This window comes from Salmo salar, chromosome 18, assembly GCF_965601325.2.
Source record: "Salmo salar chromosome 18, fSalSal1, whole genome shotgun sequence".
Lineage (NCBI taxonomy): Eukaryota > Metazoa > Chordata > Actinopteri > Salmoniformes > Salmonidae > Salmo > Salmo salar.
Genome location: NC_138308.1, coordinates 222543 through 235000, shown reverse-complemented (window position 1 = coordinate 235000; position 12458 = coordinate 222543). Strand labels below are relative to the sequence as shown.

The window sequence follows — 12458 nt, the reverse complement described above, 5'->3', positions numbered from 1 at the left end:
CTGCTGTTATTCATCAGGTTAATAACAGATCTGGGACTCTCTCTAAACCCCACTGCTGTTATTCATCAGGTTAATAACAGATCTGGGACTCTCTCTAAACCCCCACTGCTGTTATTCATCAGGTTAATAACAGATCTGGGACTCTCTCTAAACCCCCACTGCTGTTATTCATCAGGTTAATAACAGATCTGGGACTCTCTCTAAACCCCCACTGCTGTTATTCATCAGGTTAATAACAGATCTGGGACTCTCTCTAAACCCCCACTGCTGTTATTCATCAGGTTAATAACAGATCTGGGACTCTCTCTAAACCCCCACTGCTGTTATTCATCAGGTTAATAACAGATCTGGGACTCTCTCTAAACCCCCACTGCTGTTATTCATCAGGTTAATAACAGATCTGGGACTCTCTCTAAACCCCCACTGCTGTTATTCATCAGGTTAATAACAGATCTGGGACTCTCTCTAAACCCCCACTGCTGTTATTCATCAGGTTAATAACAGATCTGGGACTCTCTCTAAACCCCCACTGCTGTTATTCATCAGGTTAATAACAGATCTGGGACTCTCTCTAAACCCCCACTGCTGTTATTCATCAGGTTAATAACAGATCTGGGACTCTCTCTAAACCCCCACTGCTGTTATTCATCAGGTTAATAACAGATCTGGGACTCTCTCTAAACCCCCACTGCTGTTATTCATCAGGTTAATAACAGATCTGGGACTCTCTCTAAACCCCCACTGCTGTTATTCATCAGGTTAATAACAGATCTGGGACTCTCTCTAAACCCCCACTGCTGTTATTCATCAGGTTAATAACAGATCTGGGACTCTCTCTAAACCCCCACTGCTGTTATTCATCAGGTTAATAACAGATCTGGGACTCTCTCTAAACCCCACTGCTGTTATTCATCAGGTTAATAACAGATCTGGGACTCTCTCTAAACCCCACTGCTGTTATTCATCAGGTTAATAACAGATCTGGGACTCTCTCTAAACCCCACTGCTGTTATTCATCAGGTTAATAACAGATCTGGGACTCTCTCTAAACCCCCACTGCTGTTATTCATCAGGTTAATAACAGATCTGGGACTCTCTCTAAACCCCCACTGCTGTTATTCATCAGGTTAATAACAGATCTGGGACTCTCTCTAAACCCCCACTGCTGTTATTCATCAGGTTAATAACAGATCTGGGACTCTCTCTAAACCCCACTGCTGTTATTCATCAGGTTAATAACAGATCTGGGACTCTCTCTAAACCCCCACTGCTGTTATTCATCAGGTTAATAACAGATCTGGGACTCTCTCTAAACCCCCACTGCTGTTATTCATCAGGTTAATAACAGATCTGGGACTCTCTCTAAACCCCACTGCTGTTATTCATCAGGTTAATAACAGATCTGGGACTCTCTCTAAACCCCCACTGCTGTTATTCATCAGGTTAATAACAGATCTGGGACTCTCTCTAAACCCCACTGCTGTTATTCATCAGGTTAATAACAGATCTGGGACTCTCTCTAAACCCCACTGCTGTTATTCATCAGGTTAATAACAGATCTGGGACTCTCTCTAAACCCCCACTGCTGTTATTCATCAGGTTAATAACAGATCTGGGACTCTCTCTAAACCCCCACTGCTGTTATTCATCAGGTTAATAACAGATCTGGGACTCTCTCTAAACCCCACTGCTGTTATTCATCAGGTTAATAACAGATCTGGGACTCTCTCTAAACCCCCACTGCTGTTATTCATCAGGTTAATAACAGATCTGGGACTCTCTCTAAACCCCCACTGCTGTTATTCATCAGGTTAATAACAGATCTGGGACTCTCTCTAAACCCCCACTGCTGTTATTCATCAGGTTAATAACAGATCTGGGACTCTCTCTAAACCCCCACTGCTGTTATTCATCAGGTTAATAACAGATCTGGGACTCTCTCTAAACCCCCACTGCTGTTATTCATCAGGTTAATAACAGATCTGGGACTCTCTCTAAACCCCCACTGCTGTTATTCATCAGGTTAATAACAGATCTGGGACTCTCTCTAAACCCCCACTGCTGTTATTCATCAGGTTAATAACAGATCTGGGACTCTCTCTAAACCCCACTGCTGTTATTCATCAGGTTAATAACAGATCTGGGACTCTCTCTAAACCCCCACTGCTGTTATTCATCAGGTTAATAACAGATCTGGGACTCTCTCTAAACCCCCACTGCTGTTATTCATCAGGTTAATAACAGATCTGGGACTCTCTCTAAACCCCCACTGCTGTTATTCATCAGGTTAATAACAGATCTGGGACTCTCTCTAAACCCCCACTGCTGTTATTCATCAGGTTAATAACAGATCTGGGACTCTCTCTAAACCCCACTGCTGTTATTCATCAGGTTAATAACAGATCTGGGACTCTCTCTAAACCCCACTGCTGTTATTCATCAGGTTAATAACAGATCTGGGACTCTCTCTAAACCCCCACTGCTGTTATTCATCAGGTTAATAACAGATCTGGGACTCTCTCTAAACCCCCACTGCTGTTATTCATCAGGTTAATAACAGATCTGGGACTCTCTCTAAACCCCCACTGCTGTTATTCATCAGGTTAATAACAGATCTGGGACTCTCTCTAAACCCCACTGCTGTTATTCATCAGGTTAATAACAGATCTGGGACTCTCTCTAAACCCCCACTGCTGTTATTCATCAGGTTAATAACAGATCTGGGACTCTCTCTAAACCCCCACTGCTGTTATTCATCAGGTTAATAACAGATCTGGGACTCTCTCTAAACCCCACTGCTGTTATTCATCAGGTTAATAACAGATCTGGGACTCTCTCTAAACCCCCACTGCTGTTATTCATCAGGTTAATAACAGATCTGGGACTCTCTCTAAACCCCACTGCTGTTATTCATCAGGTTAATAACAGATCTGGGACTCTCTCTAAACCCCCACTGCTGTTATTCATCAGGTTAATAACAGATCTGGGACTCTCTCTAAACCCCCACTGCTGTTATTCATCAGGTTAATAACAGATCTGGGACTCTCTCTAAACCCCACTGCTGTTATTCATCAGGTTAATAACAGATCTGGGACTCTCTCTAAACCCCACTGCTGTTATTCATCAGGTTAATAACAGATCTGGGACTCTCTCTAAACCCCCACTGCTGTTATTCATCAGGTTAATAACAGATCTGGGACTCTCTCTAAACCCCCACTGCTGTTATTCATCAGGTTAATAACAGATCTGGGACTCTCTCTAAACCCCCACTGCTGTTATTCATCAGGTTAATAACAGATCTGGGACTCTCTCTAAACCCCCACTGCTGTTATTCATCAGGTTAATAACAGATCTGGGACTCTCTCTAAACCCCCACTGCTGTTATTCATCAGGTTAATAACAGATCTGGGACTCTCTCTAAACCCCACTGCTGTTATTCATCAGGTTAATAACAGATCTGGGACTCTCTCTAAACCCCCACTGCTGTTATTCATCAGGTTAATAACAGATCTGGGACTCTCTCTAAACCCCCACTGCTGTTATTCATCAGGTTAATAACAGATCTGGGACTCTCTCTAAACCCCCACTGCTGTTATTCATCAGGTTAATAACAGATCTGGGACTCTCTCTAAACCCCACTGCTGTTATTCATCAGGTTAATAACAGATCTGGGACTCTCTCTAAACCCCACTGCTGTTATTCATCAGGTTAATAACAGATCTGGGACTCTCTCTAAACCCCACTGCTGTTATTCATCAGGTTAATAACAGATCTGGGACTCTCTCTAAACCCCCACTGCTGTTATTCATCAGGTTAATAACAGATCTGGGACTCTCTCTAAACCCCCACTGCTGTTATTCATCAGGTTAATAACAGATCTGGGACTCTCTCTAAACCCCCACTGCTGTTATTCATCAGGTTAATAACAGATCTGGGACTCTCTCTAAACCCCCACTGCTGTTATTCATCAGGTTAATAACAGATCTGGGACTCTCTCTAAACCCCACTGCTGTTATTCATCAGGTTAATAACAGATCTGGGACTCTCTCTAAACCCCCACTGCTGTTATTCATCAGGTTAATAACAGATCTGGGACTCTCTCTAAACCCCCACTGCTGTTATTCATCAGGTTAATAACAGATCTGGGACTCTCTCTAAACCCCCACTGCTGTTATTCATCAGGTTAATAACAGATCTGGGACTCTCTCTAAACCCCCACTGCTGTTATTCATCAGGTTAATAACAGATCTGGGACTCTCTCTAAACCCCCACTGCTGTTATTCATCAGGTTAATAACAGATCTGGGACTCTCTCTAAACCCCCACTGCTGTTATTCATCAGGTTAATAACAGATCTGGGACTCTCTCTAAACCCCCACTGCTGTTATTCATCAGGTTAATAACAGATCTGGGACTCTCTCTAAACCCCACTGCTGTTATTCATCAGGTTAATAACAGATCTGGGACTCTCTCTAAACCCCCACTGCTGTTATTCATCAGGTTAATAACAGATCTGGGACTCTCTCTAAACCCCCACTGCTGTTATTCATCAGGTTAATAACAGATCTGGGACTCTCTCTAAACCCCCACTGCTGTTATTCATCAGGTTAATAACAGATCTGGGACTCTCTCTAAACCCCCACTGCTGTTATTCATCAGGTTAATAACAGATCTGGGACTCTCTCTAAACCCCCACTGCTGTTATTCATCAGGTTAATAACAGATCTGGGACTCTCTCTAAACCCCCACTGCTGTTATTCATCAGGTTAATAACAGATCTGGGACTCTCTCTAAACCCCCACTGCTGTTATTCATCAGGTTAATAACAGATCTGGGACTCTCTCTAAACCCCCACTGCTGTTATTCATCAGGTTAATAACAGATCTGGGACTCTCTCTAAACCCCCACTGCTGTTATTCATCAGGTTAATAACAGATCTGGGACTCTCTCTAAACCCCCACTGCTGTTATTCATCAGGTTAATAACAGATCTGGGACTCTCTCTAAACCCCCACTGCTGTTATTCATCAGGTTAATAACAGATCTGGGACTCTCTCTAAACCCCACTGCTGTTATTCATCAGGTTAATAACAGATCTGGGACTCTCTCTAAACCCCCACTGCTGTTATTCATCAGGTTAATAACAGATCTGGGACTCTCTCTAAACCCCACTGCTGTTATTCATCAGGTTAATAACAGATCTGGGACTCTCTCTAAACCCCCACTGCTGTTATTCATCAGGTTAATAACAGATCTGGGACTCTCTCTAAACCCCCACTGCTGTTATTCATCAGGTTAATAACAGATCTGGGACTCTCTCTAAACCCCACTGCTGTTATTCATCAGGTTAATAACAGATCTGGGACTCTCTCTAAACCCCACTGCTGTTATTCATCAGGTTAATAACAGATCTGGGACTCTCTCTAAACCCCCACTGCTGTTATTCATCAGGTTAATAACAGATCTGGGACTCTCTCTAAACCCCCACTGCTGTTATTCATCAGGTTAATAACAGATCTGGGACTCTCTCTAGGTTATCTCAGGTTAATAACAGATCTGGGACTCTCTCTAAACCCCACTGCTGTTATTCATCAGGTTAATAACAGATCTGGGACTCTCTCTAAACCCCACTGCTGTTATTCATCAGGTTAATAACAGATCTGGGACTCTCTCTAAACCCCCACTGCTGTTATTCATCAGGTTAATAACAGATCTGGGACTCTCTCTAAACCCCCACTGCTGTTATTCATCAGGTTAATAACAGATCTGGGACTCTCTCTAAACCCCACTGCTGTTATTCATCAGGTTAATAACAGATCTGGGACTCTCTCTAAACCCCACTGCTGTTATTCATCAGGTTAATAACAGATCTGGGACTCTCTCTAAACCCCACTGCTGTTATTCATCAGGTTAATAACAGATCTGGGACTCTCTCTAAACCCCCACTGCTGTTATTCATCAGGTTAATAACAGATCTGGGACTCTCTCTAAACCCCCACTGCTGTTATTCATCAGGTTAATAACAGATCTGGGACTCTCTCTAAACCCCCACTGCTGTTATTCATCAGGTTAATAACAGATCTGGGACTCTCTCTAAACCCCCACTGCTGTTATTCATCAGGTTAATAACAGATCTGGGACTCTCTCTAAACCCCCACTGCTGTTATTCATCAGGTTAATAACAGATCTGGGACTCTCTCTAAACCCCACTGCTGTTATTCATCAGGTTAATAACAGATCTGGGACTCTCTCTAAACCCCACTGCTGTTATTCATCAGGTTAATAACAGATCTGGGACTCTCTCTAAACCCCCACTGCTGTTATTCATCAGGTTAATAACAGATCTGGGACTCTCTCTAAACCCCACTGCTGTTATTCATCAGGTTAATAACAGATCTGGGACTCTCTCTAAACCCCCACTGCTGTTATTCATCAGGTTAATAACAGATCTGGGACTCTCTCTAAACCCCCACTGCTGTTATTCATCAGGTTAATAACAGATCTGGGACTCTCTCTAAACCCCCACTGCTGTTATTCATCAGGTTAATAACAGATCTGGGACTCTCTCTAAACCCCCACTGCTGTTATTCATCAGGTTAATAACAGATCTGGGACTCTCTCTAAACCCCCACTGCTGTTATTCATCAGGTTAATAACAGATCTGGGACTCTCTCTAAACCCCACTGCTGTTATTCATCAGGTTAATAACAGATCTGGGACTCTCTCTAAACCCCACTGCTGTTATTCATCAGGTTAATAACAGATCTGGGACTCTCTCTAAACCCCCACTGCTGTTATTCATCAGGTTAATAACAGATCTGGGACTCTCTCTAAACCCCCACTGCTGTTATTCATCAGGTTAATAACAGATCTGGGACTCTCTCTAAACCCCCACTGCTGTTATTCATCAGGTTAATAACAGATCTGGGACTCTCTCTAAACCCCCACTGCTGTTATTCATCAGGTTAATAACAGATCTGGGACTCTCTCTAAACCCCCACTGCTGTTATTCATCAGGTTAATAACAGATCTGGGACTCTCTCTAAACCCCCACTGCTGTTATTCATCAGGTTAATAACAGATCTGGGACTCTCTCTAAACCCCCACTGCTGTTATTCATCAGGTTAATAACAGATCTGGGACTCTCTCTAAACCCCCACTGCTGTTATTCATCAGGTTAATAACAGATCTGGGACTCTCTCTAAACCCCACTGCTGTTATTCATCAGGTTAATAACAGATCTGGGACTCTCTCTAAACCCCCACTGCTGTTATTCATCAGGTTAATAACAGATCTGGGACTCTCTCTAAACCCCCACTGCTGTTATTCATCAGGTTAATAACAGATCTGGGACTCTCTCTAAACCCCACTGCTGTTATTCATCAGGTTAATAACAGATCTGGGACTCTCTCTAAACCCCCACTGCTGTTATTCATCAGGTTAATAACAGATCTGGGACTCTCTCTAAACCCCCACTGCTGTTATTCATCAGGTTAATAACAGATCTGGGACTCTCTCTAAACCCCCACTGCTGTTATTCATCAGGTTAATAACAGATCTGGGACTCTCTCTAAACCCCCACTGCTGTTATTCATCAGGTTAATAACAGATCTGGGACTCTCTCTAAACCCCCACTGCTGTTATTCATCAGGTTAATAACAGATCTGGGACTCTCTCTAAACCCCCACTGCTGTTATTCATCAGGTTAATAACAGATCTGGGACTCTCTCTAAACCCCCACTGCTGTTATTCATCAGGTTAATAACAGATCTGGGACTCTCTCTAAACCCCCACTGCTGTTATTCATCAGGTTAATAACAGATCTGGGACTCTCTCTAAACCCCCACTGCTGTTATTCATCAGGTTAATAACAGATCTGGGACTCTCTCTAAACCCCCACTGCTGTTATTCATCAGGTTAATAACAGATCTGGGACTCTCTCTAAACCCCCACTGCTGTTATTCATCAGGTTAATAACAGATCTGGGACTCTCTCTAAACCCCCACTGCTGTTATTCATCAGGTTAATAACAGATCTGGGACTCTCTCTAAACCCCACTGCTGTTATTCATCAGGTTAATAACAGATCTGGGACTCTCTCTAAACCCCCACTGCTGTTATTCATCAGGTTAATAACAGATCTGGGACTCTCTCTAAACCCCCACTGCTGTTATTCATCAGGTTAATAACAGATCTGGGACTCTCTCTAAACCCCACTGCTGTTATTCATCAGGTTAATAACAGATCTGGGACTCTCTCTAAACCCCACTGCTGTTATTCATCAGGTTAATAACAGATCTGGGACTCTCTCTAAACCCCCACTGCTGTTATTCATCAGGTTAATAACAGATCTGGGACTCTCTCTAAACCCCCACTGCTGTTATTCATCAGGTTAATAACAGATCTGGGACTCTCTCTAAACCCCCACTGCTGTTATTCATCAGGTTAATAACAGATCTGGGACTCTCTCTAAACCCCCACTGCTGTTATTCATCAGGTTAATAACAGATCTGGGACTCTCTCTAAACCCCCACTGCTGTTATTCATCAGGTTAATAACAGATCTGGGACTCTCTCTAAACCCCACTGCTGTTATTCATCAGGTTAATAACAGATCTGGGACTCTCTCTAAACCCCCACTGCTGTTATTCATCAGGTTAATAACAGATCTGGGACTCTCTCTAAACCCCACTGCTGTTATTCATCAGGTTAATAACAGATCTGGGACTCTCTCTAAACCCCCACTGCTGTTATTCATCAGGTTAATAACAGATCTGGGACTCTCTCTAAACCCCACTGCTGTTATTCATCAGGTTAATAACAGATCTGGGACTCTCTCTAAACCCCCACTGCTGTTATTCATCAGGTTAATAACAGATCTGGGACTCTCTCTAAACCCCCACTGCTGTTATTCATCAGGTTAATAACAGATCTGGGACTCTCTCTAAACCCCCACTGCTGTTATTCATCAGGTTAATAACAGATCTGGGACTCTCTCTAAACCCCCACTGCTGTTATTCATCAGGTTAATAACAGATCTGGGACTCTCTCTAAACCCCCACTGCTGTTATTCATCAGGTTAATAACAGATCTGGGACTCTCTCTAAACCCCCACTGCTGTTATTCATCAGGTTAATAACAGATCTGGGACTCTCTCTAAACCCCCACTGCTGTTATTCATCAGGTTAATAACAGATCTGGGACTCTCTCTAAACCCCACTGCTGTTATTCATCAGGTTAATAACAGATCTGGGACTCTCTCTAAACCCCACTGCTGTTATTCATCAGGTTAATAACAGATCTGGGACTCTCTCTAAACCCCCACTGCTGTTATTCATCAGGTTAATAACAGATCTGGGACTCTCTCTAAACCCCCACTGCTGTTATTCATCAGGTTAATAACAGATCTGGGACTCTCTCTAAACCCCACTGCTGTTATTCATCAGGTTAATAACAGATCTGGGACTCTCTCTAAACCCCCACTGCTGTTATTCATCAGGTTAATAACAGATCTGGGACTCTCTCTAAACCCCCACTGCTGTTATTCATCAGGTTAATAACAGATCTGGGACTCTCTCTAAACCCCACTGCTGTTATTCATCAGGTTAATAACAGATCTGGGACTCTCTCTAAACCCCCACTGCTGTTATTCATCAGGTTAATAACAGATCTGGGACTCTCTCTAAACCCCCACTGCTGTTATTCATCAGGTTAATAACAGATCTGGGACTCTCTCTAAACCCCCACTGCTGTTATTCATCAGGTTAATAACAGATCTGGGACTCTCTCTAAACCCCACTGCTGTTATTCATCAGGTTAATAACAGATCTGGGACTCTCTCTAAACCCCCACTGCTGTTATTCATCAGGTTAATAACAGATCTGGGACTCTCTCTAAACCCCCACTGCTGTTATTCATCAGGTTAATAACAGATCTGGGACTCTCTCTAAACCCCCACTGCTGTTATTCATCAGGTTAATAACAGATCTGGGACTCTCTCTAAACCCCCACTGCTGTTATTCATCAGGTTAATAACAGATCTGGGACTCTCTCTAAACCCCCACTGCTGTTATTCATCAGGTTAATAACAGATCTGGGACTCTCTCTAAACCCCACTGCTGTTATTCATCAGGTTAATAACAGATCTGGGACTCTCTCTAAACCCCCACTGCTGTTATTCATCAGGTTAATAACAGATCTGGGACTCTCTCTAAACCCCCACTGCTGTTATTCATCAGGTTAATAACAGATCTGGGACTCTCTCTAAACCCCACTGCTGTTATTCATCAGGTTAATAACAGATCTGGGACTCTCTCTAAACCCCACTGCTGTTATTCATCAGGTTAATAACAGATCTGGGACTCTCTCTAAACCCCACTGCTGTTATTCATCAGGTTAATAACAGATCTGGGACTCTCTCTAAACCCCCACTGCTGTTATTCATCAGGTTAATAACAGATCTGGGACTCTCTCTAAACCCCACTGCTGTTATTCATCAGGTTAATAACAGATCTGGGACTCTCTCTAAACCCCACTGCTGTTATTCATCAGGTTAATAACAGATCTGGGACTCTCTCTAAACCCCCACTGCTGTTATTCATCAGGTTAATAACAGATCTGGGACTCTCTCTAAACCCCCACTGCTGTTATTCATCAGGTTAATAACAGATCTGGGACTCTCTCTAAACCCCCACTGCTGTTATTCATCAGGTTAATAACAGATCTGGGACTCTCTCTAAACCCCCACTGCTGTTATTCATCAGGTTAATAACAGATCTGGGACTCTCTCTAAACCCCCACTGCTGTTATTCATCAGGTTAATAACAGATCTGGGACTCTCTCTAAACCCCACTGCTGTTATTCATCAGGTTAATAACAGATCTGGGACTCTCTCTAAACCCCCACTGCTGTTATTCATCAGGTTAATAACAGATCTGGGACTCTCTCTAAACCCCCACTGCTGTTATTCATCAGGTTAATAACAGATCTGGGACTCTCTCTAAACCCCCACTGCTGTTATTCATCAGGTTAATAACAGATCTGGGACTCTCTCTAAACCCCCACTGCTGTTATTCATCAGGTTAATAACAGATCTGGGACTCTCTCTAAACCCCCACTGCTGTTATTCATCAGGTTAATAACAGATCTGGGACTCTCTCTAAACCCCCACTGCTGTTATTCATCAGGTTAATAACAGATCTGGGACTCTCTCTAAACCCCCACTGCTGTTATTCATCAGGTTAATAACAGATCTGGGACTCTCTCTAAACCCCCACTGCTGTTATTCATCAGGTTAATAACAGATCTGGGACTCTCTCTAAACCCCCACTGCTGTTATTCATCAGGTTAATAACAGATCTGGGACTCTCTCTAAACCCCCACTGCTGTTATTCATCAGGTTAATAACAGATCTGGGACTCTCTCTAAACCCCCACTGCTGTTATTCATCAGGTTAATAACAGATCTGGGACTCTCTCTAAACCCCCACTGCTGTTATTCATCAGGTTAATAACAGATCTGGGACTCTCTCTAAACCCCACTGCTGTTATTCATCAGGTTAATAACAGATCTGGGACTCTCTCTAAACCCCCACTGCTGTTATTCATCAGGTTAATAACAGATCTGGGACTCTCTCTAAACCCCACTGCTGTTATTCATCAGGTTAATAACAGATCTGGGACTCTCTCTAAACCCCCACTGCTGTTATTCATCAGGTTAATAACAGATCTGGGACTCTCTCTAAACCCCCACTGCTGTTATTCATCAGGTTAATAACAGATCTGGGACTCTCTCTAAACCCCCACTGCTGTTATTCATCAGGTTAATAACAGATCTGGGACTCTCTCTAAACCCCCACTGCTGTTATTCATCAGGTTAATAACAGATCTGGGACTCTCTCTAAACCCCCACTGCTGTTATTCATCAGGTTAATAACAGATCTGGGACTCTCTCTAAACCCCCACTGCTGTTATTCATCAGGTTAATAACAGATCTGGGACTCTCTCTAAACCCCACTGCTGTTATTCATCAGGTTAATAACAGATCTGGGACTCTCTCTAAACCCCCACTGCTGTTATTCATCAGGTTAATAACAGATCTGGGACTCTCTCTAAACCCCCACTGCTGTTATTCATCAGGTTAATAACAGATCTGGGACTCTCTCTAAACCCCCACTGCTGTTATTCATCAGGTTAATAACAGATCTGGGACTCTCTCTAAACCCCCACTGCTGTTATTCATCAGGTTAATAACAGATCTGGGACTCTCTCTAAACCCCCACTGCTGTTATTCATCAGGTTAATAACAGATCTGGGACTCTCTCTAAACCCCCACTGCTGTTATTCATCAGGTTAATAACAGATCTGGGACTCTCTCTAAACCCCCACTGCTGTTATTCATCAGGTTAATAACAGATCTGGGACTCTCTCTAAACCCCCACTGCTGTTATTCATCAGGTTAATA

At 43.1% G+C, this 12458-nt stretch overlaps 1 protein-coding gene across 1 annotated transcript in view; it reads right to left on the bottom strand.

Annotated features, from left to right (window-relative positions):
• The window catches only part of flii (FLII actin remodeling protein), a 114505-nt gene that overhangs the window by 94647 nt on the left and 7400 nt on the right, over positions 1 to 12458 (bottom strand).